General features: G+C 43.4%; 1 protein-coding gene across 1 annotated transcript in view; it reads right to left on the reverse strand.

The window, feature by feature from the left end:
* Positions 1-25984, reverse strand: part of flt4 (fms related receptor tyrosine kinase 4) — a 197567-nt gene that overhangs the window by 133168 nt on the left and 38415 nt on the right. The window lies entirely within an intron of this gene.

Consider the following 25984-nt stretch of genomic DNA (forward strand, 5'->3'; position numbering starts at 1 on the left):
TTTTTGACTGTGCGTGCGTTCCTGTGCGTGTGTTCCTTTGAGTGTGTGTGTGAATGGGAGAATGTAATGCGGGAAATAAGCACCATAGAAATGCTGAGGAACAAAGTGTGCACATTGGATCATGATCCAAGGATAACCTATTATATTATGTAATATTATATTATATAGGCCTATTGCCACCTGACGTGATGTCTCGAGCATGTACTGTATAGCTCTTCTCAGACGTCCCCTTTGGTGGTAAAATAGCAAATTATTCACGGAGCACGATCCATTCTCTCTCTAGTGTTCTGTACCATTGTGTTCTTCTGTGTCCACCACCAGGGATTCTATCTTTTCATTTTGGATGCGTACCTGTATAGTACTTGCATTTGTCAACTATTTTCTATAGAAACAACGACCTTGTGCATGTTCAACATACTGTATGCAATTAATATTCGTTTATTTATCCATGCACACTGCAATAAGAGCCTCTACCGTCTATAGGGTACAGTAGCATGACGTCACTGTCGGGTGGAGACCATGTATGTCTAAATACCGCTCGGAAGAATTTCAATTATTTATATATTAAAGAAAAAATAGCAGATCTACAAGCTCATAACGAGTGTCGGTGTGGTACGTTGTGAGCTTGTAGACCTACTTTTGTGTGAAATTGTTGTACAACAACGTAGGGCATGACTTTAAGAAAAAAACTAAATGAAATATGGAGATACAGGGTTTCTCCCAGACAGCAGTGATATTGTATGAGTCACATTGTGTACAGTATTACAGTAGCTTCTTTGTGCTTACCTTCAATATTTGAGCAGCTTAGTTGTAAATCATTGAAAACAATTCTATTCAGTTGTTAACCTTGTGTAATGCATCAACCTCAACAAGATTAATTCCTCGTACATAATTCTGATTCCACTCATAGATAATGGGACACATTTATCAACGGCCAACCGCTCTCTACGCTGCATGTGATTGGCAAGAGAAGACCGCCTGTGTTGGTTTTATTTTGATGATAAATGCGGTAAAGTGTCTTAAAACATTTAAATAAATGTCTCAATTGAGTCTGATCCTAAACATTCACCACAGAAGTGTTGACATTACACAGTGATGGAAAGAAACAAAGTGCATTTACTCAAGTACTGTACTTTCTTTGGAGTACTTCCAATTTTCAATCATTTTACTTCTACTCCAAATGTGTAAACGTGTGACCACGCACCGCACGCACGCACGCACACACACACACACACACACACACACACACACACACACACACACACACACACACACACACACACACACACACACACACACACACACACACACACACACACACACACACACACACACACACACACACACACACACACACACACACACACACACACACACACACACACACATGTATTACAATAGAAACTCACAGCTCAACACGTTGTGAGTTTTTACAGTTTTTACAGCTATTTTCGGTGTATGACACTGGCGTCTGGCGCATGACTAAGTATTAACCAAGCATAACTCTATTATGGTCCATAACCAAAAAAACACAAAATGGCCTTATGGGACATGTCTATTTTTGTCCATGCCTTACCCCAGTTACACATCGGCACTCCAAAACATCGCCATTATGACCGGCTAAACCTAACCTTAACCCTAACCTCAGTAAAACTAACACTGGTGAATGCTAACCTGACGAAATGCTAACCTGCCAGCTCTGGTGAATGCTAACCTGGTGAAATGTTAACCTGCCGACGCTGGTGATGCTAGCCTGGTTCGGAATGGGGATGTTTCGGAATGGAGTACTGCCCCCCCCCTTACAGTACCCCCTAATCCCTAATGTTCTTTGCCTTGTTTTACCATTTTGAAAACCATTCTTTAATAAATATAGCTGATCTACAACAGCTCACAACATGTCGATATAGATTGGTTATTTGAAGTATTTTAAAAAGTGTTTAGGGATAAGGGGTAAGTATAAGGCATGGACTAAAAGGTCTATTACTCAAATATATTCCACAGGGACTTTTGGCCTGCAGTAATACAAGTACACACACCCACACATCTTTCTCTGAATGCATTTAAGAGACATTGTCTGGGGGTCTCAGTGGAAGCATTGTCAGTCTGTCACCGGCAGCAGCAGAGTTCAATCTGTACGCTTCACTTAATTCACAACCGTCAGACACCACTTCATACCAGCCACCCTGCAGCGGCACAACTCAACATTTACTCACATTTTACACTCACATTTACTTCAGTTAGGACCAACCATTTACCAAGTACCAACCTATACCACAATATACAAATATTCTGTTTTAAGGACCTTCAGAATTCTGAATTTTACTTTGATTAAAAAGTACAGCTAAATACTCAAAGGACCACTTTCCACGCGTCTTCATTATAATTGGTCCAGGACCAACTTACAGTAGTCCTCACTAATGCTTATTATACATTAATACAATTATGGTACCATTTCTGTCTACTCTGTGTCTCTGAGGGAGGGCTGTGGACTTATTCTTAGAATAAGAATTTAAGAATAATGGTAGACGGGTTTCTGAACTGTCCATAGTCCAATTATATGAACAATATATTGAACATGAGTGAGTCACTTCTTTTATTTATTAGAAGATCTACAAGCTCACCACGCGTCACAACGTGAGCTTCTAGGTCTGCTATTTTCAAATAGCAGAAGTATAAATCTGAAAAGTAACGAAAGCTGTTATATACCTGTAGTGATGCAAGAAGTACAACATTTGCCTCCGAGATGTAGTGGAGTAGAAGTATAAAATATATAAAAAAAAACAGGAATGAAGTAAAAGTACCAAAAAATGTTGGTCTTGATTCATCAAGCACTTTACGGCCAAATTATGCCCATATTTTGATCTTACCGGCATTTAGGACAATTCCCAAGTTAGGGGTCAGATTCAGCAATGTTTTTTGTCAGGGATTTGGAAGGAATTTTGAAGGTAAGACAAGAAATATAAGCCAGATTTAGTCACTTTATTTATTTACGACCACATTGATGAATCGGGCCCATTGTACTTGAGTAGGGAACTTGGGTACAGTAAATCGTCACTGTCGGGCATAAACTTCATATCTCCAAGTTTCACATTTGGAAGTTTTTTCGTAAAGTAAAGCCCTGCTTCATCATATAAGACTGTTGCACAAAAGTAGTGAAAACAGCAGATCTACAAGCACACAACGCTGTGTGCTTGTAGATCATCTGTTTTCACTATTTTAAATCATTTTTGAAATGATAAATACGAATGGAGAAGAAGAGTCCCGCACACTTTATGCCTGATGAAGGTCTGAACGACCAAAACGTTGTAATAAATCTATTGTGAGTGAAGACAGTGTGCGGGACTCTTCTTCTCCATTCGTCTACGTTATTGTTCCAACGCACCTGTCCTTGTAGGTGTGCAAAAGGCCTTCTCCTCTATGAAATGATAAATACGAAAACGAACGGCTTTGGACATACAAGGTTTCCACCCGACAACGACGTTACTTTCCGCCACTGGTCACACGAGGCTACACAGCGTGTCCTGCCCAGCTGTGTTCCATGAACACACAACACTTTCCTCCATGGCATCCTGCAGCCCAGCGCAGCACAATAGAGCCGTGCCTCACTCCTGTAAATATTTATTAGTCTTCATCGCCGTGTTTAGAGGTAAAAGCCGATCCCCTACGGCAAACAGCCTGCATGGTAGTACTACTGTACTACACCGCCCCCGTCCACTTCTTCTGCACGCCAACGTTTCAAAAGTTCCGCTGTCAGAGCGGTGGTTTTCAACTTTTTTTCATATCAAGGTCCATTCTTTATTCTGCATTTGACCGGCGGACCGCCATTTGATGAGCTTTAAAGTAGAGTTCTCAACGGGCCTGAAAATTAATGCCCGGCCCTAACTGGGCCCAACTCCACGTCCACAACTGGTCATATGATGCATTTTGCATCATATGACCAGTTGTACCATGCTGAAATACTAAAATATCAAAAACACAGATTGAACACAAAAAATAACTCAGGATTGTGTTGATCGTGTCCCAAACAACAATAAAATAAGATCTGGTTATCCCAGAGGTGAAGTGGTCCTTTATCCTCTCAGATCCAAAACATAGACTAGTTGTTGTTGAATACGATTTTGTTGGGGTGCCCGCAGGCCTAATGGTCCAGACGCATACAGCTGACCAACCTTTGCGGCGTGTCACACCCCATCTCTCTCCCCATTTCCTGTCATTACTGTCCTATCAATAAAGGCATACAAAGCCCCAAAACATATCTTACAAAAAGAATACGATTTTGTCCAATTCCATACTGTATTGATGTGGTGCCATAAGAGGTCCCCGGACCACTGGTTGAAAACCACAGTTTTTCTTAGAGACAGGGGGCTGTATTTTGATTGTCTTAAACCATTTAGGCCTAACCGATAGTTAGGCCCAAATCAGAAATTAGCCTACAAAAATAAATATGTTGATAGATACTATACATCTACTGTAAGCCCCTCCCATACACTAAAATGTGTACCCGGCCTGAGTAGTTCACCGACAACATTTTTTGAGACTTGGGTTCAATAATATTTTTTGTATTTGTCGCATTCCTAAGACAGATTATTGTCTCAGGAATGCAACAAAAAATAAATATATATAATAACCAAAAATATTATTGAACTTGTGATTAATCAATAGAGAAAATGTCATTTTGGGGGCGAGTTAAGGCATAAGAGCTGGTACTTAAGACAAAATACAGCCCAGGGTAGCAATGGTTGATGAGTATGAACCTTGCAGGTGTGAATAAACACTGCGTGCGTGGCGTGCACTCTGGACATGATCCCTCCACACAGCGCTCATAAAAAGGTTCTCTGTGGACACAGCCCTTTATGGAGGTGTTTGAACAAACACATTAAAGCTACCATATATAACCTTTATGTCCTACCCAGGATTCGAACCCTGACTTTTCACGCCTCGCTCAAATTGAAACGCTGTCCCTCATTGTGACTGTCAATGTTGTCCAGTGTTCTTATTTTGTGTTTTAGAATCTAGCTTTCATCAAATGGCTGTGAGGAGAAGGCACTCTAATTACCCTCTTTCAGAGAGAAATAAAATTATATCAGTCATAAAACAATGCACAGGTGCTGCTGAGTTAAATGGTGCACTGATTGCTGCTGAAGCTCTTGGCATGAGCACACAGCAAACTGGACAACTGAACCTTTTTTTTGGTTCTGTAGCCATGATATCAGCGACAAGAGATCCCGGCTGTCAAGTGGAGACTGGACTTATAGCACTGCTCCAGCACCACGTGAATACATTATAGGATATAGGCTATGCTTTTATTAAACAGCTGCAGCATTGCTGATCTTATCAAAAGCGAAATAGGAGAAATGTAGAAGCTGTAGTGTAGACCTCTGTAGCCTCAAAACAGAATGCTGTCGATTACAACAAGAATGCAAGTTCAAGGTCAGAATCAAGTAAGACCACCCCGTCCCCGTCCCCCGCCCCACATTGTCCCACACAATTGGTAGTTCTGTCCCATTTTGGAAGTGGACACTCGGGTCAGCAACCTTTTTGAAATGAAGTGCCATGGGTTTATTTTCTAGATAGTCAGTGTGCCATGACTTTTTAATGACATCCCATCAAAAGTTCTGACATATTTTAATTCTCATGACATTGATATAATATATCATTAGACTCAGCGCAATAACCCATCTATCTCCCCGACTTCCTCCCCAGTCATAGTTCAGAGTTTTAATGAATGTATAATTATGTGCAGGATGTAATTAAATGAGAATTAGGTGGCTTAATTTAATTGAAAAAATATTTGATATTAAAATTAAATATGCTTTCTCCCACCCTCCCCGGTGCCAATGTTGGCACCCGTGCCTAAGGTTGCCTGCCCCTGCTGTAGATGTACTAGTTATATTGTATTAATGTCCATCCATCCATCTTCAACCGCTTAGCCGGAATTGGGTCGCAGGGCTAACAGTTCCAACTGAGACTTCCAGATAACCTTATCCCGATGCAACTTCCTCCACTCCCTCAGGGAGTATACCGAGGCGTTCCCAAGCCAGTTTGGAGATATAATCCCTCCATCTGGTCTTTGGTCTGCCACGGGGTCTCCTCCTAGTGGGACGCGCATCGAGGACCTTCCTAGGAAGGCGCTTGGGGGACATCCATACTAGATGCCCGAACCACCTAAGCTGACTCCTTTCCAAGTGTAGGAGCAGCGGTTCTACTCCAAGTCTCTCTCGGGCAATCTGGGAACCCATCGTCAAAGAAGAAAGGGCGACACCTATACTCTCGGGTGACTGAACTTCTCACCCTATCTCTAAGGGAGACCCGTCTGAGGAAACCCATTTCGGCTGCTTGCACCCGCGACCTTATGTAACAGTATTAATAATAATTTGTATAATCACACAAAATATTATACATATAAGTACTTCTACTTGACCTGATTCTCCATAGCGTAATAGTGCATTAGTGGCCAAAGTCTCCTCCTTCTGTCTCCTGTATAAATGCCATGCCACACCTCCACCCCGGGCCCTTCATTCTGTATTTCCACATTGAATGAGGTTTAGTTATATTCTCTGTACAACAAAAGAGTATTGGAGTTGCAAATTACTTATACATTGTTTGTTTAACTTTGTTTAGAAAGGAGTCGATGCTGCACTAAAGCTATTAACTTGGAGACGTGTCTTTTGTATATTTTTGTCAGGTATGTTGCGTTGTACAGTATGTATTGTTACTCTGCCTTCTGTTAATTCCGCATTGAATGTGAAAAGAGTCCATGCTGCACTAAAGCCATTAACTTGGAGACATGTGTTTTGTATGTTTTTGTCAGAATTAAACAGAGGTTGTCTCTAAAGAGAGTTCTGGGTCAGTCGAAACTTCAACACAACGCAGAGAAATAAAAGCTACGCCAGATTGGTTAAAATGATTGTAATAAAATGAGTTCCAGCTTGTGGCTTTCTGCTACTTAGAGACTGAACACCCTGTGCCTCATACAGTGTTAAAGTGAAGGCTAATAACTTTTATCAGTGCTGATGGTGTTGTGTTTGTCAGCCTGGCTGTGATCTATGGCCCCAAATTTAATAACTGTCCTCATCCATCTCTACCAGGGTGATCATTTACAGTTATGAAACCCTTCCCAAACCAATGCCACCAGCACCACAAAGCAGCAAAGGCTGCTTGTTTGTTGGATTTTTACCGTTATTGAAACCGTGACTACTTTCATCTGTGATGCCTCTTCATCATGCTGTGTATCATCGTTGTCGGGTGGAGACCTTGTATGTCCAAAACCGTTCGTTTTGTATTTATCATCTATCTATAAATGCGAGAAGTCTCTGCGTGTCTGCGTGTATGTAATCCGCGTATCTCGAGAACCGTTCGTCCCACCGGCTTCAGATTCGGCACGCACGTTCTCCGCCGCGGCGCGGAGTGCAGTGCCCGGCCTCGACCCAACCCGACGCGCGTTTTTTCCGAAACGGCGCAAAACGTTCGGAATCTTCCTTATGCGGAGCTGATTGTTGACATCAGGCTGTTCCGGAGGAAATCGGCGTAAGCTCTGACTAAAAGGCTCTGACATCACGTACGCCACATGAGTCAACAAAGAATCTCTGTGAGTGTGTAATCCGCGTATCTCGAGAACCGTTCGTCCCACCGGCACGCGCGTTCTCCATATATGGGCATAAAATGAATGCCCCCATATATGGGCATAAAATGGATTGCAGACAGACAGATACAGATATCTCCATATATGGACATAAATGGACAGAGGCAAACAGATGGTCAAAGATCTCCATATATGGGCATAAAATGGACGCAGACAGACAGATACAGATATCTCCATATATGGGCATAAATGGACACAGGCAAACAGATGTTCAAAACGGGTCCTATGACAACAGGTATAATGAGGTTTGCATTAAAGGGGGAACCGGCACTGTGTCTGCAACACAGTTGGAGGCACAGACAGATACTCCATATATGGGCATAAAGGAAATCGGAGTAAGCTCTGACTAAAAGGCTCTGACATCACGTACGCCACATGAGTCAACAAAAAATCTCTGAGTGTGTAATCCGCGTATCTCGAGAACCGTTCGTCCCACCGGCACGCGCGTTCTCCATATATGGGCATAAAATGAATGCCCCCATATATGGGCATAAAATGGATTGCAGACAGACAGATACAGATATCTCCATATATGGACATAAATGGACAGAGGCAAACAGATGGTCAAAGATCTCCATATATGGGCATAAAATGGACGCAGACAGACAGATACAGATATCTCCATATATGGGCATAAATGGACACAGGCAAACAGATGTTCAAAACGGGTCCTATGACAACAGGTATAATGAGGTTTGCATTAAAGGGGGAACCGGCACTGTGTCTGCAACACAGTTGGAGGCACAGACAGATACTCCATATATGGGCATAAAATGGACGCAGATAGACAGATATCTCCATATATGGGCATAAAATGGACCCAGAACTATAACTGCAGTGATCTCCATATATGGACATAAAATGGACGCCGACAGACAGACAGACAGATACAGATATCTCCATATATGGGCATAAATGGACACAGGCAGACAGATGGTCAAAACGGGTCCTATGAAAACAGGTATAATGGGGTTTGCATTAAAGGGCGGGGCATTCATTCCCTATTTACATTGTTCCGAGTTGGCCAGGTCGCCGACTAGACGCTAGGGCGGCCCAGCTTCTAGTTTTAAAAATGATTTAAAATAGTGAAAGGCCTTGCATCGCGAGGCGTTTTGTGCTTGCAGATCTGCTTTTTTCACAACTATTGTGCGACACTTTTTTGATGATGAAGTAGGGCTTTAATTTACCAAAACACGTACGCATTTGAAACTTGGAGATACAAGGTTTCTGACTGAAGGTGATGATATATCTACTGTGCTTTTTTCCTTGTCGTGTAATCTGTTTTTAAATGCTGTACTGATAAATAAAGGTCTTATCGTATCTTTCATCCTGGCGTCCCTGATTTGGGCATGTCATTATAGGCAAAGATTTTCAAGAAAGAAATATATATAAAATTTGAAAATAAATCGCACCTTCTTCTTAATTTTTTCTTCTTAAATATTATTTTCTAAAAGAGCACATCTACAAGGTGTGAGCTCGTGGATTTACGCTGTTCATCACACAACAAAAATATATATATGTGTCCAACATGGAAGATGCCATATACAGGGTCATGCTCAAGCTCCCTCAGCCCTTTGTCCCCTCACTGAGGTTAGGGTTAGGGTCAGGTATAGTGCATGGGACCCCCATATACCATGTAACATATTTAAAAAGCAAACATGCTTGCTTGCTTGCCCAGCCAGGAAGTGATATGGCAGTGTGTATAGCTTGGGCTCCCAGCAGGGTATTCCCGTCTTTCACATGTCATTGCTGACATGCTGAACTCTCCCACAGGGTGTCTTCCTAACAGAAATGTGGGGTCTTCCTCAAGATATTGTCTTGGCTGAGCTGTGAACCGGCTGCCACCTCCAATCCCACCCCTCAACCCCGCCACAAAAGGCTCATTCCTCTTCTGTAGCAGACAGCACTGTCATCTCTCTGCCACTGACATTTACATGTCCTCTGAGGCCTGGACAGGCCGTCCCTGCAGGGCAGGGACGTGCAGAGAATGTTAGGGAGGCAGGGACTGAAATGTCTAAAAGTGCCTTTTGGTGAAAATATTGAAAATAGCTGACCTCGAAGCTCACAACGCGAGGTCGGCTATTTTCGGTACTTGATACCACACTGAACTAAGCATAACAAAAGGCAATACTGAAGAGGTGATGTACAGCATTCATTTCTACGCTGTGAGGGCAATTCTTTCAACATAAGATGCTGCTTTCGAGTTCAGGAGAGTTTGGACAAGGGCAATTCTCTTGAATGCTGCCTTTGGGTATGGCATGGAAAAAAGGGCATTTGCATGGTTTGGAGAGGGCACTTGTTACAGACGGGTAGAACGGCAGGGGCTCAATAGCCTCATAGGCCATCCCAAGCTACGGCATCACCAATTGTGCTTCCTTTCTCGGTCTGGTGTCCCTCCCATCGAGCCTCTTTATTAGAACTTGGGTTTCTAATTTCCAATCAAAAGGCTACATTTGGAGCGACCTGACTCACACCGCTCCTGATTGGTTGAGCGGCTGCTACAGCTCTCGCATTTTGTAAACAAACATGGCGGACCCCATGTCCGACGCGAGTTCACAAATCGCAAATAAAAGCTGCATTAAGCGAAGTTTTATCTGAAATCAACAGCATCTCATAACTTAAAAACGAACGAATTTCTGTCTGGAAAAGACGTATTTGCTGTTCTGCCGACGATGTTTTGATGCGCTGGTGGCTACTGACTGGACCTGTCAGTCAAAGTAAGTAACTACGTCATCGCGTAATGCGTTGTCTATGGACAACTCCCAGACTCTCCCCTGGGAGAGTCTGGCTGTTGCGAGGCTAGGGGCTCAAGCCACCTTTGATGTCTATGTGTGCATGCAGCAGGGTCATCCAGTCTGTCTGTCTGTCTGTCTGTCTACCTGCCTTGTGCAAACAATTTAATTTTTACTTTTGTGCAAACAGTTTACTTTTTTCCTAATGGCCCGGCCTGGACCGGCCAGGAATGAACCGGCCGTTCGGGAGTTGTCCCGCTTTTCCCAATGGCCAGCACGTCCCTGGGTCTGGCTGATCCACTGCGGTGCATCCGGCCTGGCCGAGCGTGTAAAAACCTGAAGCAATGGCCTGTGTTCAGTAGATGGAAGCTGGTGGAAAGTACATTAACTAAGTACATTTGCTCTGTACTGTACTGTACTGTACTTGACAATTCTTTATCTTTTTCTTTCATTCCTGAGACTGATGTCTAGACTCTTTGCCGGTCTTCAAATTAGTTTTCTGAAAATACTTAGTTTAACTTGATATATCAGTGGTGCTCAAACAATGTCATGTCAAGGACCCTGTCGTAGATTAGAGGTTATCATGATTGATTATGTGTGACGTTATAGAGTAGATCATGTATTCATTGATTATATTAATATCTAGGTCTGTATGATGATACTAATACTTGATAGTTAGGAGTAGAGAGGCCTTCAGTAGGCCTCAGTTTTGGTAAAGCCTATCTTGTTATGGTACAGCTCGTTCCAGAGGCCTTGAAGCCACACAGTATAACTCTAGTGTCTGAACATTCTTCTTGGCAGAACTACTTTACCTCTGCCCAGAGTGTTAAACTGTACATCTGTCCATGATATCATGTTACACAAACTTGACCACACCACCACCTAATATAATTGTCTTGTCTCCTCTGTTTCTCATGATTATTGATTGATCTGAATTCCACCACAGTCCAAATTGATATGGATTTGGTCGCAGACACACATCTGAAAATACTTTGTTCCAGGGACCCCCGGAAGGCAAGATCTGAGAAAAATGGAGATACAAGGTTTCTGCCCGACAACGATATAATACAAACAGGTACCTAATGCTGTTTATTCGAGCGATGCTGCCATAATTTATAGGGAGAGCTGTGCACGTATGTCTGTCGAAGCAGGAGGTCTCTCCACAATTAATATCACATAACTAACTGAATTCTCAACCGATATTGGTGTGATTTGCGACTGGTTGGGAAGTTAAATAGCGTCAGGTGCTCAGGAATCCACAGAGCGCTGCCAAGCGGTGTAGCGGTGCGAAGCGGAGCCGCTGGACTCTGCAGTCTGCAGTTATGATTTTTCCACTCTGTGAGTGGCATTCATTAACTGCCGCGACACCGCAACTGAGGTTCTTATTCGTCTATACTTTAGGCCTCAGGCATGTTTCTTGCAGTGGAGTTGTGACTTGCGATCCCCTCCTCTACACCCCTGGTTATGACAAGCTGACTCAACTAGTAGGGAATTTAAGCCAGGGCGGTTTTCAGGACAGCTTTGCTAGGCGGAAGTAAAGCTGCTATGACGCAATCGGCGTAGCAGTCAAAATCGTTAAACAAACAGCTGTCGGCGACAGGTTCCCATCCCTTTTACTGAAATCGTTGGTTCCTATGGTGACGAGTCTCCGTCTATGCAGCACATGTCAAACAAACGCTGTAGACACTTTCCACTGTATGTGGAAAGGTAGTTTCTGCTAGAGTAGGATGGGCTGCGATGGCAAGCAGGTTTATCTATCGAGCTCTGATCCATTTCCGGTTACTGGAGTGGACTGCCGTAGCCGACCTGGCTTAAATTCCCTAATATGGTGGCTGCGGCGACGAGCGGACCCAGTGGCCAATGCAGAGTCTGTGTACTGTATATGTCTGTGTACTCCTACAGGCTATCGGGGGAACTCCTCCTGTTCAACACCACGTGGTGTTGAACGGAAGGAATCCTCCCGGGTGGGGCTCCTCAATGGCAGGTGAGCCAATACTGGGGAGGTATCAATTTGGCATAACGACTATACTGGGAGTAGGAATTGAACCGGGGGGACAGCCAGGGACCAGAAGTCCCTGATTCAATTCCCGAGGGACGTTTGCTGCATTTCACTCCCATGCTCTCTCGCCCTGTCTCTCTAGTCTAGAATCTGTTTTTTTTTTGGTCAAGATCCAAAAGCGAAATGTTATGTCTCTACAGGAACCCAAACAAGTGAAAATAGACGATCTACATCAAGACGAGGATGGGTTTTATTTGTCACTTTGACACTTATAGTACAAGTATAAATAGCTAAATGTTGGTGGAACCGAGAACAAGGTAATAGTAATAAAACATATTTATAATGATGCCGTTTAAAAATGAGGATAAAAGAATAAAACACAGGATGCAATAGAAATAAAAGTTTAGGCTGATTGTCTTGTCTTAGACAGGGACATAGCTTATGTGTCAGAAATGCGCAGGTACAAAGTGCACAAGCAGAGGCATAAAACACCCTGTATCTTTCTATATTTAGCGGCAGTGTCAAGACAAATGTCCTCGCTGACAGTTGGAAACCTTATGTCCATGACTTTTTTAAACGATCAACTAGGGGTGCAGGAAAAAATCGATTTGAATTCGAATTGGGTTTCTATGGTAAGATTCAGAATCGATTCTCATTATCCAAAAGTATTTTTTTTCTTTTTTTTTATGATTTCTTTTTATGATTTTTTATTTTATTTATTATTTATTAGATATTATGTTTTGTTTGTACAAGTTAAAAGAATGTGTGCAAGCATGAATACATCAGACATGATGTCTTGGATTTACCTTTGTGTGTTTCCATTATTGCAATAAGTTGATAAAACCTTTACAATTATAAAATCCACGTAAATGTACTCTGCTTTCATGCCAGCAGACTGGAGTAGATCCTGATATCCTATTAATTGAATAGAGAATCGTTTTGAATCGAGAATCGTTTTTAAATCGGAAAATAATCCTTTCTGAATTTGAATCGTTTGGATTTGAAAAAAAAAGTGAATCGTGACCCCAAGAATCGATTCTGAATCGAATCGTGGGATACCCAAAGATTCGCAGCCCTAATATCAACTAATTTACTACCAAGATTGTTTTTAGACTTTGGTCGTTCCCTACCACGCTTTTTCCTAGTAGTCACAGCATATCCATCTCAAGTAAGATACAATAGATTGTGCATGATCAACACGCATGTGCATGACAAAAGACTGCAGGTGAATCCATTGAACCGTTTGGGAGATATAAGCTAACTAGTTCTTGGCCTTGCACGTGTGTTTTGTTTTCCCTGCTCCCTTGTTAAACACCACCACCACCGCACCTGCATGAGGTTTGATTCAGTGTCATAGCTTTGATTCGTTTGTGTAATTAATTCAAACCCTTGTCTGTGGTCAACCTCAGTTGAGTGCAGAGTCCTTGACAGTAACATTAAATTACAGGCACAACTGGTGGGTCCGTGTATCTTTTGATTATTCACTTTTTGATCCAAAAACAAACCAAAAAGACCCCTGTGTCTTTGAAGGTTCAATCTCTAGTGTTTGGCATTAGTTTTTGAGGGTACGCTGGTAGCTGAATTAATAAATTAGCCTTACAATTGGAAAAAACTGTGGTTTGTTTTGTTTCTGTAACAAAGGATTTTTTGTTTGTTTTTTTGCATACGTACTTCAGTCAAGTAGTTTTGTTTCAAAAAACGTTATTTTGCCTCTGAACCTGGGCTTCCGCCCTTTTTGAAATGTGAGGGTTCCCATGCACGCTGACAGTCCTTGAGGATAAGAGCTTCTGCTAAATGCCTGCCCTAAATTGTTGCTGTTGAGCAAACCGTTCTAACCCTAACCCTTTTTTTTTTAAATGATCTAAATTGAAGAGAAATAATCAACAAGCTCACAACTCACGAGACATCGTGAACTTGTAGATCATCTATTTTCACTAACGTTGCAGCCCTGATGGAAGACAATAATTTGTCGATTTATAAATACGTTTTATTGCATCGTGGCTGCGAGCTGTGCAAGGGCGATCTCTATTCGCGTCCCCGTCCCCACACATAGGGGACGCAGGTTAGCATTTCACCAGGATAGCTTTCACCAGTGTCGGCAGGTTATCATTTCACCCAAGGGGGAACGGAGCATTGGCAGGTTCGCATTTCACCAGCGTTATTTTTACTGAGTTTAGGGTTAGGGTTAAGGTTTGGTTTAGGTGCTACCCAGCGGCGCTCCGTCCTCCCGTCCCGTGGGGAGGGGACGGGGACAGGGACGCGATTCTCCCGTGGGGATGCGAGTTGCGTCCCCAGTGGATAATCGCGTCCCGTTTCTAGGTGCTATCTGACGGCACTCCATTCCCCACGTGGGGACGGGTCCCCACCGTTGGGACGGGTCCCCTCCGTTGGGACTCGTCTCCGGGACTGGGACGCCAAAAGAGATCGCCCTCCCTCTGTGCGACCTCCTGTTTTTTTCTACACTAACGTTGTGCGACACTATTGTATGATGAAGTACGGCATACTTAAAAAAGAAATATGATGATATGAGGTTTCTGCCTGACAACAGCGAAATACATTGTAACACGGTCACACCGCACTAATATTCTACCTATGAGAGTGGATTCCACCAATGCATTTCAATGGGAATGGCACGGTTTGATGATCTTGCGTGAAGCAGATACATTCTCCGTGCAGATGCTGCTTTTCCCCCCTCTGTCTAATCGGGTGAGTCGAAGTCGTAATGTCCCAAGTGACAACTAGTTGTACGAGCCTATAGGCCTACAGTATAATCCACCCTACCGCTATGATTTTACGGTAAGTAAAAAAATTTATCTCGAGTACTTTCTTCTCACCACTGTTTGTTTCATGCAGTACAGAGTACAAATACATTGCTATAACTGTAACACGTTTGCATGGTTGATAGGAAATGTTGCCACATTTAGCAAGAGAAACAAGCGGCCAGGTCTAAGATAACAAGCCCAGAAGAAGTGACTGAGCCACACGCATGTACGCACGCGCTGCCCTATAGTTGTACAATCATTATTGCGGCGTCAAGACGCCTGCTGCAGTGTGCATTCTGCTCTCTTTACCTGCTATTTTACTAACTAAATGCTCTTGTAGATATTACAAAGTATCACCGACTTGCATCAAGTTATATGACTTGATCACATTGTAAAATAGTCCATTATATTCGGCTGCAACGCAATTTTTACAAACTGCATCATAAAAACGACTAAATGATGCAGTTTTGAACTGTGAAGAACGATGTTTCAAACATTATATTCTCAAAAGTTAATATCCATTGAACTGTGTAGGCCTGGGCCTCATTAATTCTTCGTTTTGCATAGTGAGTGCCCTCGCATCCACTGACACATTCTAACTCCCCAAAACAGTCAGGCTTCGCTTCAGAGACAAGATGTAAACGTACGGTGCTGTAACAGAAACCCATTGAACCCCTCTTTTTCTGTCAGTGAAGGAACAGTGGTTAATTAGGTGACGACCGCCGTGCGATGGTTGAGGAGATATTAACGTGTGGAGATCAGTTGACGCTGACATCAAATGATACAACACCGTCACCGTGATCATTATCGCCGTCACCCGTGTACAACTAACATGTCATTTGTCTTCCGATCGCCATAATAAGCCTGGGTTTCCGAGGCTAAACTAACATTAATTTCATGCCGTCACTGTAAGAGCACATTAGAGACTGTGCAACAGGTCAACAGGTACAGTAGCTAGACAGAATGAAGGAGTCCCCCCAGCAAGTGTGCATTTGAGCATGTGTGACGTGTGTGCGTGCTGTGTGTGTGCGTCTTCATTGTAGATCTGCTACATAATCCGTTTGATATGCTACATAATCCTTATCATAAAAGTCGTCCAGAGTCTGTATGATGTGGCTGAAATCATTATTAATTGCGGTGCAGCCAAATGAGATTAGACACCAATTTGACACTTCCAATGTGATCAAGTAAATAGTAAATGGTAAATGGTGCATTTATATAGCGCCTTTATCCAAGGCGCTTTACCACAAGCGTAATTTGTATAGGGCTGATGGGTTTAATAAACCCAAGGGCCCCCCTACTGGTGACAGTATTATAAATTCATATGCTATTATATTGTCGTTGTCGGTGAAAACCTTGTATGTCCAAAACTGTTCGTTTTGCATTTTTGATTTTAAAAATGATTTAAACTAGTGAAAACTGAAAAAGGCGTTGAGTGCTTGTAGATCTGCTGTTTTCACTACTTTTGTGCGACGGCCATTGTACGATGAAGCAGGGCTTTGCTTTGCGAAAGAACATACCAATTTGAAACTTGGAGATACAAGGTTTACATGCACCGACAACGACAATATGTATTTTGTCATTTCCAATATATTAGGGGTCTCTAATCGTCCTAATCTATGGGCCCCCCTCACAGCAGTACAGGGCGCTTTTGATCTGAAAACCCATGCAGAATAAGATCTAATTTCGCCCCTGCGCTTTACAGAGATTGTGCGTTACGTTCACCCATTCACACACCCATTCGGAGGAAATGGCGGAGGAAACCATGCAAGGCACCAACCTGCTCAGCGGCCGGGAGCAACTAGGGGTTCAGAGTCTTGCTCAAGGACTCTTCCACACCAAGTCTGGGGGAGCCCGGGTTCGAACTGCCTGGGAACCCTTCGGGAACCCTCCGTGTTATAATGGCGGTTTCTCTACCACTGAGCCACTGACCCCCCGACCCCCCCCCCCCCATCAAGTGATATAACTTGATGCATGTCATTGACAATTTCTATCTGCCAGGGCATTTAGTTAATTAACAGGTAAAGCAAACAGTTTCCACACCGCAACAGGAGTCTTGACACCGCAATTATGACTGCGCCGACTAGGGCAGCGCTCTGTGGATTCATCTATACATAAATGTTGAATAGCCTAATGGGGTCCCTGGCACACAATATGGGGATCAGATACGCATTCATTTGGGGTTCCTTGACATGAAAAAGTTTGAGAACCACTGGTTTTTAAACAACATTAGGAATCAAGCCCAAATAAGCAACCACACTTTAGAAACAAGCCTAATACTCCCCAAAACAAATAAATACCAATAAGCAGACTTGGAAATACAAGATCTCCCTTCTGACACATCAGTTGCACGTGGAATGTTCTCTTTGAGTTTGAGAGAGAGGCGGTGCGCTGAATACTGATTGGCTGGTGGCCAGGCCCCAGCCGAAGCTCAATGACAAACACAGGGCTGTGTGCGATCGCCGGAGCGATAGCACACATCTCCTCAAATCCACACAGATGGTCTCCTGACAGAACGCGAAAATGGCAATCCTTTTCAAATGTCACGGCTGACAAGTATGACCTGAGAGATGAGCCATCAAGGCATGCGGGAAATGTTTCCGTTGCGCGCATTTTGTCGGTTGTGCGTGCCTGCATGCGCGTGTGTCCGACTGACTGTGTACCGGGTATTACTCTACTCATAGATCTGCTATTTTCGACAACGGGGGTTAGGGTTTGACACTCGCAGGGGAAAAAAGGCATTCGTAAAATTGGCATCCTAAAAGTGTTGATGTCCTCCTCACAAACAAGTATAGTAATATAAGTGTAGGTGTGCTGTGCGTGTGTGTGGGGTGCGTGCATGTGCGTGTGTGTGTGTGTGTATTGTGGTGTGCGTGTGTGTTGTGGTGTGTGTGTATCATCGCACCAGAGGACAAATTATTCGTGACATCCATAATAAGTCAAAGCTCTCTGCAGCTCTGTGGAGCGAACCACACACTTTTTTGTTCACGGACGACTTGAACTGATAAAGACGCACTGTGTGTGTGTGTGTGTGTGTGTGTGTGTACAGTACTGTATGTGTATACCGGCTACCGCGCTGCCGAACCCTCTCGGCCGGCACGCATTACGGTCCCCGTTCTCAGGGTGAGCTGGAGGTTAAATGCAACCTGTTCCGTTCACTCGCCTTCGGATGTCGACGCTGCTGGGGGCAGAAACCTCATATCTCTGCATTATATTACTCTAACCATTATTTTATGCTAGTGAACTAGTGAAAAATAGCAGATATACAAGCTCACAGCGCGGCACCGAGTGCCACGCTGCAAGCTTGTAGTTGTAGATCTGTTATTTTTGAAAAACAGTGAAGATTTGTGCGAGTCTTGGAATATTTTTTACCCGATTCTATAAATGTCTTCTAAATCCTTCTTCTAAATCAGTGGTTCTGAAACAAGGACCCCCAAAATTACATATACTGTATTTGGCTGCGGACCCCCATCTCAAAATTTGTTGTTCCAGGGACCACCTAGAGAGCAGAGATTTGAGTTAAAGGTTTGTTTTGAAAAATATATATTCAAAGATGTGCACATATTTTCACGATTTTTCAAAAATAGCAGATCTACGAGCTTGTAGATTTGCTATTTTTCAATAGCTAAGTATAAAATAATTCCAGGTCAACGTGAATCACGCCCTACTCGATCACACACCAGCGTCGCACAAAAGCATCAAACGCAGCAGATTCGCAAGCTCGAAGCTTGCACAGCGGATCTGCCATTTATTTATTTTTTCATTTGAATCCTGAAAAGTAACAGTTATGGACATATGCGGTTTCCACGTGACAGAGACGAATCCTGCTGACAGTGTGCGCTATACGTCTCATCCCTAGCCGCTTTACTCTCTCATTACTGGTGTATAGGGTGTAAACCCTGTGATCCGCTGTTCCATTATGACTTGCTATATAGGCGTTCTCTTCTCACTCCCAGCTTACTGTAAAGGCAGGCAGGCGTGCCGCCTTACGCCGACCTGAGCCCCCGCGAGGCGCCATCCCGCGAGTCGTTAAGGCCAGAGCGATTGGCCGTTGAGCGCCACTATTCTGCCGACTCAGCACCGTTTGAGTTGCTTGCCGATAAAGGCAAGCAACCCGTCACACCCGTCAGCATCCCGTCACATCACATGACGGATAGGTCAAGTCAGCCGCAACTTGTCACCCCGCTTGACGTCAGGCGGGGAGAGAAGGTGTCGCTCTGCTCAGGCGCGCCAGATCGATGAGGAGATTTTAGACTTCGACGACCGTTGGAAAATGGCCGATAAACAAGCTCACGTGTCGCATCGCTATTGGATCTTTCAAAATTCTTTGACGAATCTTGACAATTCTTTTAGATATGTGGGATAATTTTGATTACACATTATTTTACACCAATGTTCTCTTCTGGGGGTGGGGGTCCCTGGCACAACCTATTTTCAGATGGTGTGTGTGTGTGCGCGCGCATGCGTGTGTGTGTGTGCGCGCGCGCGCGTGCATGCGTGCATGTCGGAGTGATGGAGAGCTGGTGGGTGCCAGATGTCAATATCTTCCATATGGAGACATAATGTATGTGCCTTTATACTGGGAGTAGTCTCCTCTATACTGGGGGGGAAGGAAGGAGCCGCGAGCGTCACTTATATATAAATAAATGGGTGGAGAAGATATATAACCCATCTGCAGTTGTTTGAAATCCTGTCGAATTTAATTAAAAGCACAAATCTCTCCATGCGAAGTGAAGGGAGCCAAAGTCAACGCAGACACTTCTAGGGCAGCAGTTTTCTGGGGCAGATATGGTATCTAGTCATAATAATAAACATATTAGCTCCTTGTGCTGGTTTTGACCTTCTGTAATGGGGCTTCACGGCGGAGTGTTTGTATCGATGGCGTTATTATCGTTCACACAGCAGTGGAGCTTGCTCTGCTCTTTGCCTTGCAATACAACAACAAGCAGAGGAAAAGGCCTAAAATTATTGAATGCTTTAACTATTGAAAAATAGCAGATAATACAAGCTCACAGCGCGGCACTGAGTGCCGCGCTGCAAGCTTGTAGATCTGCTATTTTTGAAAAATCGTGAAAATTAGAATTTTGACCCGATTCTATAAGTGTCTTTTGAATCCTTCTAAGGTTTTTTGAAAAACCCTATGATTCTATGTCAGCAATCTGGCTTAGCCATCGTCAAAGAAAAGGTCCTTTTCACTTAACTGGAGCTCAGTTAGTCTGTTCTTGAGAGACTACTATGTCAGTGGTTCTCAAACCTTTTCATGTGAAGGACCCCCAAAATGATATTTGGCCACTGACCCCCATCTCAAAATATTTAGTTCCAGGGACCCCCCAGAAGCAAAATTTTAGTTACAAACGTTCACTTTGAAAATACATATATTCAAAGATTTGCACACATTTTCACGACTTTTTCAAAAATAGCAGATCTACAAGCTTACAGCGCGCTGTGAGCTTGTATATCTGCTATTTTTCACTGGTAAAAGCATTCAATAATTCTAGGCCTAAATGGGTTAATGGAGGCACAGTCCTGTGTTCAAATATTTACTTGAGTAGACATACAAAAGTATTGGCATCAAAGTAAGAACATTTACTTCAAAATGTGGCAAAAAATAGCTGATCTACAAGCTCACAACGCACCGCGTGTTGTGAGCTTGTAGATCGGCAATATTTTAATAGACAAAGAATAAGAGAAGGCCTGACTGGTTAATGCATGTTTTGTAATAGTAACTACAGTTTCCAAGTTATTTTAGTGGACTAAAAAGTACTCCAGTAAAAGTACCTCAAAGGCAGAGATGGAAAATAAAGTACATTTACTCGAGTAGGCCTACTGTACTTAACTTGAGTTTTTTTTTTAAACGTATGACTTTAATTTCACAACATTTTAAAGAAAAATACTGTACTGCCGAAAAGCTTACTAGGATCTCCTTTTAGTTGACCGTAAACCAGTGATCTGTACTGTCATGAAACTGTACCTTTGCAACCTTCCCAATAAATTCTTCAATCAATCAAACTTTTGGCACCACTACACATCTAGGTCGGCAGTATAACTTTTAAGTCAGCTATCATCAACAAGTAGTCTACTTCAGGGGTTCCCAAACAGTTTTTTCTCAGGGCACCCCATAAATATTGTTTTAATCCGTGGCACCCCTACATTATAATTTTCACTCCCAGCACCTTATATTTATAGCATATCGTCGTTGTCGGGTGGAAAACCTTGTATGTCCAAAACCGCTCGTTTTGTATTTATCATCTATAAAATGAAAACAGCCGATCTACAAGCACACAACGCCTCGCATCACGAGGCGGTGTGTGCTTGTAGATCGGTTGTTTTCACGAGTTTTGTGTGACAGTCTTGTATGATGAAGCAGGGCTGCTTTACCAAAAGAGATACAAGGTTTCTGCCCGACAGTGACGATATTTTAGTGATTATGTTGCGAGGAAAACGATGAGATAATAGCCATTTTGGTTAGAACTGACTGAAAATAACTTTGTACTTCAAGTTTAAAATGATACTAAGTGTCCAAATACATTTTCAAATTATCTCGCGGCACGCCGGCACCCCTGGACTGCATGCCGTCACGGCACCCCAGGGTGCCCCGTCACCTTTGAAAACCCCTGGTCTACTTCGATGAGTTCGATTACTGCCATTTTGAATCATTTGACCCATGGCTGATCATGACTCACTGTCACCTGCTGTTCCCCCGCCCCACCGTCCCAGCTCATTGGGGATGCCGCTCACAGTCACACAGCCACCTGTCACAGCTATGAGTTCACCCTAATTGAAGAAGCCCGTGAACATTCATGTGGATCCGTCACATCTGCTCCTGTTCAATTATCTCTGGTGACGCTGGTAGGATCAACCTGCTCAGGCACTGCTTTACTTCTGCCTTCTGCTGAACCAGAGCGCTTAATTCTCTCCAATGGAGCAGGATTACAACATTTTACTCTACGATTAATTGTGATTAACGATTTAATTTAAAGATGGGGTGATTAGGTATTATGATTTATGATTATACTAGGAGGAAGATTTTTTTCCAAAACAAAGTGTACAGAAAGTGTTAAAATTGTGTTTTTATGTGGCCACACCCACCAGTTCATTGCGACCGTTAGGTCGCATTTACTACCAAAACCTCCACCGGCTGTCCGTCTGTGAGTGAGTGAGTGAGTGAGTCAGTCACACTTTTGCCCTGCTCATATCTCCACAACCGTTGCCCCCATCCATGCCAAATTTTGCACACACACTCCTTACCTGCCAAACTACAACCTCCAAGGACCCCCGCAGCTCCAGGGACCCCCAGGTCCCTGGGGGACCCCCAGGTGTCACACGTCACACTTTTGCCCTGCTCATATCTCCACAACCGTTGCTCCCATCCATGCCACATTTTGCACACACACTCCTTGCCTGCCAAACCACAACCTTCAGGACCCCCCACCTCCACGGACCCCCAGGGACCCCCAGGGACCCCCTGCCACCGCAGCCAAATACTGCAAAAATGACCAAATCAACACCCCAACTGGGCTGCTCACGGGGAATTCCCGGGGACCACCAACTCCTGCTGCTCCAACAGTACTTCATCTTCATTGGTTTAACTTTGCCCCGCCCCCTCCCCTCATTGGCCAAAACTTTATTTGGCTTTACTCATCAACCGTTTGTCGTACAAACCTGTGGGTGCTGTCAATTGACTTGATTAAGAGTCCTTAACCTTAATTGGTTTAACTTTGCCCCGCCCCCTCCTCTGATTGGCCCAAACTTTATTTGCCTTTACTCATCAACCGTTTGGCGTACACACTTCTGGGTGGTGTCAATTAACTTCATTAAGAGTCCTTCACCTTAATTGGTTTAACTTTGCCCCGCCCCCTCCTCTGATTGGCCGAAACTTTATTTGGCTTTAATCATCAACCGTTTGTCGTACAAACTTGTGGCTGGAACCAATGCCACTTACAGGCCTCTTTGTGTATACTGTGACCTGACGGTCGCTTATCTCCCGATTAGGGAGTCTTACTGGTTAAGTATGCCTGGTTGTCACACCCACAGTGTTGGGTGTATGGTAAAAAGGGCGGGGGATGAGTTTATGATGTCATTAAATCAGTGTTTTCTTTCTTTTTCTTTCAGTTTTCAGGAAGTAACCAAAAATACACAGGGAAGACACATTTGCACATTATAACCACAGCTGGGGGTCTATTAGAGTAATGTTAACTCCATAGACACATAACAGAATAACTATGGCACCATCTCTTTAAGTGTTTTTGACGTTGAACACTGGAACATCTGATAAATAAAAACCTATATGGGGGTTTTGGCTGTTCAATGTAATATTTGTATGTACTCTATAGACTCCCTGAGTATCTGGAATAAAGTTTGAATTGAATTGAATTGAAATTAATTGAATATTATTGCTATTACACCATAGGGATGGGGCGGTGTGTCACTAACCATTTAGTTGCAACCGTAGGGAGAAGTTAGTATCAAAACCTCTACATCTTGTCAGTCAGTCACACCCCCATGTGACACATTTCTAAAGTGACAATTTAAGGACTTTCTAATAGCTCTAAAATGACAAATTAGCCAACATTGGTGTCAGGCCTGGAGGCCTGATTTATTATTATTATTATCATTATGGGTATTTTGATTACTTGATGAACGGGGTATATTGAGGACTGCTGGCTCTGGCTGCCACCCATCTGTGATGTCCCTAACGTCGCGGGTGGGCGGAGAGGGAGGGTTTAGGGGCCCGCCAATCCTGGCCGCCACAGCAGACGGAGAGAACGGGGAGATGATGATGACGGTGATGTGATGCCCGTGGAGCCGAGAGAGACGTCCCCGCCCCGCGGTGTCGCCATAAAAGCGCGCCCCTCACGCCACCGCATTGAGAGCCTGCTTTAGCATAGCCTCCCCGCCGTTGCTGCCTGTTGCTTATATTGTCTTTTTCTTTTGATTAAGCTGTTTGGTTGACACCCCTCAGAAAGGTGAATTTGAATTGTATTTTCGTTTCCTTTTATGTAGTCTTATTATTATTTCGTTTACTTGGGTTGCTTTGGGGTTAACTGGTGTTTTGTGAGCCAATTGTTTGTTATTTGTTTGACGCCGCGGCCTTGTGCCGTCGGCTGCTCTTGGTGAGCTAAACATTGATACCTCCTCTTCCAACTATTGTATATCGAAACCTAGTAGTAATATATATTTATTCTAGATATGAGATAATACCATCTGCCTCTATATATTTTTGCTACCAGAGTATTTTTTATATATTTATATAAAGAAAAGAGTATTCTTGTAAACCACACTAAAACTATATTGTAATAAATATTTTGTATTTTTGCAACTTGGTTTCCGTGTGAGTAATATGTACTGACCTGGTCCCTAGACCGACTTTTGCGGGTCGTTACAATTGGCCAAATTAGAGGAAGAAATTGTGAAAATAGCCGATCTACATGCTCACGATGCCTCGCAACACAGGCGCACAAAATGTAATGGCTCAACTCTTAGTGCTCGTACCCAGTTCAAATAGGATTATTTTTGGGGTCGCGGCCTGAAAAGGTTGAGAACCACTGCTGTAAACGGTGGCATCTTGTAATGCGTAAGGAGTAGTGAATAGTGAAGAGGACTGTATGTCCAAAACTGTTACTTTGCCGGATACAAATTCAAAAAGTATCAAAACTAGCAGATCGATATGACAAATAACTTAAATATAGCCTACAAAGAAAAAGCCTTTTGCAGCACTCCCATGTATACAGCTTACTTGTGGTGCACTGCACATACAACAAAGGTAGCAAGCGGAAGGAAGGCTTAAAGTGGCCTACATTGATGCCCTGGGGATTCTACTTATAAGGTCCTCCCTCACCTGTTTGTAACGTGTGGAGGAGGCTCTCTTAAGGCACTCTATGTATGGATTCATGCCTCGCCTGGATGAGTGAGTCTCAGAACACAAGTACTGAGGATAAAGTCAATCCCAGGAAGAGCTGTCTCCGGTACTCATCCAGACTGTGCAAACACGGGAGAGCCAGCCTCTATTTATGGGGGTTTTAGCTGTAATATTTGTATGTACTCTATAGCAGGGGTTTTCAAAGTGGGTGACAGGGCACCATGGGGTGCCGTGACAGCAGTCCAGGGGTGCCGCGAGATCATTTGATAATATTTGGAATGTATTTGGACACTTGAAAAAGCATAATTTTAAACTTGAAGAACAAATTTATTTTCAGTCAGTTCTAACCAAAATGGCTTTTATCTCAACGTTTTCCTCGCAACATAATCACTAAAATATCGTCACTGTCGGGCAGAAACCTTGTATCTCCAAGTTTCAAATATGTATGTCTTTTGCCCTGCTTCATCATACAAGACCGTCACACAAAACTAGTTTAGTACATTTTATAGATGATAAATACAAAACGAACGGTTTTGGACATATAAGGTTTCCACCCGACAACGACAATATGCTATAAATATAAGGTGCTGGGAGTGAAAATTATAATGTAGGGATGCCTCGGATTAAAAAAAATATTTATGGGGTGCCCTGAGACAAAAAAGTTTGGGAACCCCTGCTCTATAGACCCCCTGAGTATCTTCGTCATCAATATTGTTAGGCAATACGTGTTAGGCACCTGCAGTGCCTAACACGTTCCCTCACGTGTTAACGATTCCCCCCAGTGAAGTGCCGTGGCCTGACGCGTTAACTGGTTACCTTGGTATAGCGAAAAGAGTTTCCCATGATGCATCGCCGAACACTCCATCCGGCGACTTCCGGCACCCATTGAATTGCATTCATCCTGGCTACAGAAACAATTATATATCTCGCCTACTTTTCCCATATCGCACGTTTGGTCAAAATGGGCTGTTTTCTATGGACCAAAACGTA

This window comes from Nannobrachium achirus (genome assembly GCF_963921795.1).
Source record: "Nannobrachium achirus genome assembly, chromosome: 17".
Taxonomy (NCBI): domain Eukaryota; kingdom Metazoa; phylum Chordata; class Actinopteri; order Myctophiformes; family Myctophidae; genus Nannobrachium; species Nannobrachium achirus.